At 39.7% G+C, this 2,697-nt stretch overlaps 1 long non-coding RNA gene across 1 annotated transcript; it reads left to right on the forward strand.

Moving 5' to 3' along the window:
• The first annotated feature begins 533 nt into the window (after positions 1-533).
• Positions 534-980, forward strand: LOC113472372. The gene is made up of 2 exons (XR_003394708.1): positions 534-599; positions 834-980. It is a non-coding gene; the product is annotated as an uncharacterized LOC113472372 (long non-coding RNA).
• Positions 981-2,697: the final 1,717 nt, after the last annotated feature.

Here is a 2,697-nt window from a genome sequence, read left to right on the forward strand (position 1 = left end):
GATGAACAGAAACGAACGAATGATAGAAAGATAAGGCGAGGCCAGCTAAGATCAAAAAGATAATGTGACAGCACTGAAGAGGTTACAAATGAATGTGACCTCAACGAACAAGAAGAAGAAATGGAGGATGAAGAAGAAGTTGAGGAAGAGGAAGATGTAGTACAGGAACGAATGGAAAGTAATGAGGTGAAGAGAGACCAACTAAGAGATCAAGAAGATAATGTGACCTCACTGAAGAGGTTACAAATGAATGTGACCTCAACGAAGAAGAAGAAGAGGTTGAAGAAGAAATAGAAGTTGAGGTGTCACAAATACAAGAGCCGTGGCAGCCCCTCCCTTGGGCCCTGGGGGCACCCCTGTTGACGGAACCCATTGGGGGATACACAGGGGGGTATCAGGGGGCGTTGTCGCAACCTATGGGATATGGACTCCAGGGGGGGGAACCTGTGTATGAAGAGGAGGAGGAAGAAGAAGTGGAAGAAGAGGAAATTGAAGAAGTAGAAGAAGAAGAAGAAGAAGAAGAAGAAGAAGAAATGGAGGATGAAGAAGAAGTTGAGGAAGAGGAAGATGTAGTACAGGAACGAATGGAGAGTAAAGAGGTGAAGAGAGACCAACTAAGATCAAGAAGGTAATGTGACCTCATTGAAGAGGTCACAAATGAATGGATGTGACCTCAACGAGGAAGAAGTAGAAGAAGAAATGGAGGATGAAGAAGAAGTTGAGGAAGAGGAAGATGTACCAAAAGTTTTTTTTGAAAATAAGACTCACAGCCGGTGCAGCGGTTGATCAACCAATCCACCAAATGACAAAATAAAAGTTTTTTTTAAAAAGAGGTGAAGAGAGACCAACTAAGATCAAGAAGGTAATGTGACCTCATTGAAGAGGTTACAAATGAATGGATGTGACCTCAACGAGGAAGAAGTAGAACAAGAGGTTGAAGAAGAAATGGAGGATGAAGAAGAAGTCGAGGAAGAGGAAGATGTACAGAAACGAACGGATAGTATAAGGCGAGTAGGTAAGATCAAAATTATCACTATCGGATGTGCCCTCAATGTTCTGAAATTTCTTATAAACTTCACAAAAATATTTGAGGTCTCGAATCTACATAAATATGTTAATAATTAATAATAATAGATTCTTGAGTGGAAGATGACTTTGGCGAGTTTAGCGCCGCGCCGGAGACGTTCTCTACCACCTAACCCTTAGAGCTCCATTAGTGGTTGAATTCCTTCAGCCCAGCAGTAGACTACTGTTATTGTGGTCAAATTCTCGAACAATGTTGAGGATTTCATACCTCGGCTGGGATTGAACCCACGCCCTCCTGATTGCCAGGCGAGCGTATTGACCACTACACCGCCGAGGCAGGTAACATATCAAAATTTTGACCTTTTCAAGATACAAGGAGTTAGAATTTGGAATGTACAAAAATGTGGGTTAGTCCAAATGAAAAAAAAGTAAAGGCCCTATCCATGCCTCTCCTCGGATCGAACCCGCGTCTTCCTGTTTACGAGGGGAACGTCTTGTCCACTGCAAAGGCAGGTATCTTATCAGTGTATACTTTTTGTATTTATTTATAGTGTAAATTGTGTGTATAAAATACAAATCCTTCCTATCACAGCAGACTAGAATCGTTTTTACATGATTTTACTGAACTTGTTTATGTTTCCTTCCCTTTTTTAATAAGCTTCCGTAGGGTTTCTATTTCTAAAAGTCACCCACTAGGCCTGATCAGGTCTACCTGATTGTGTGATGAACGGAAAAAGGATGGAATCGTTTTTACATGATTTTACTGAACTTGTCTATGTTTCCTTCCCTTTTTCAATAAGCTTCCGTAGGGTTTCTATTTCTAAAAGTCACCCACTAGGCCTGATCAGGTCTACCTGATTGTGTGATGAACGGAAAAAGGATCCCCCTGGGAATGAAAAAAAAAAATTGTCCAAACAACAAACACTTTTAGAAAACACAAAAAGTAATTTATATAGTTTATTATAAATTATTTTATAATTTACAATACAAAGTACACGTCACTTATGAAGGAATATTTTTTAATCGATTAAAGAAATTTAATTTACGTAGACCTATGTACACTTGAGTGCGAAAATTCGGGGCCGTTTCCATGTCGACTCCATTACTCTGACAGCCTTTTTGAATGTTTTGAAGAATAATTTTAAATGTTTTTGGTACTAGCCTAAAGTTTACCTTGTCTTCGAGATACATATCTTCTTTTTTCAAGAGGTTTGATAGAGGGATCTGTAACTGCCAAGGTCTTATCGTCCCGAAAGCGAAAAGAGAAGGAAGACAGGATAGGAGAAGGCCAGTCGTTTTAGGAACGAACATTATCCCTTCAGGATAAAATCCGCTCCAGGCGGAAATCAAACCCGTGACCTAGCGCTTACAAGGGTCTATTCCTTTACTCCGACAGCCTTTTTAATATTTTAAAAAATATTTCCAAGTGTTTTTTGGTAACAGCCAAGAGCAAGAGCTAATGTTGTCTTCGACATATCGTCTTTGGGTTTTTAATCGCCGTTTTCATGTCGACTCCATTACTCTGACAGCCTTTTTGAATGTTTTGAAGAATAATTCTAACTGTTTTTGGTACTAGCCGAAAGTTTACCTTGTCTTCGAGATACATATCTTCTTTTTTCAAGAGGTTTGATAGAGGGATCTGTAACTGCCAAGGTCTTATCGTCCCGAAAG

This window comes from Diaphorina citri, unplaced genomic scaffold, assembly GCF_000475195.1.
Source record: "Diaphorina citri unplaced genomic scaffold, Diaci psyllid genome assembly version 1.1 scaffold5204, whole genome shotgun sequence".
Lineage (NCBI taxonomy): Eukaryota > Metazoa > Arthropoda > Insecta > Hemiptera > Psyllidae > Diaphorina > Diaphorina citri.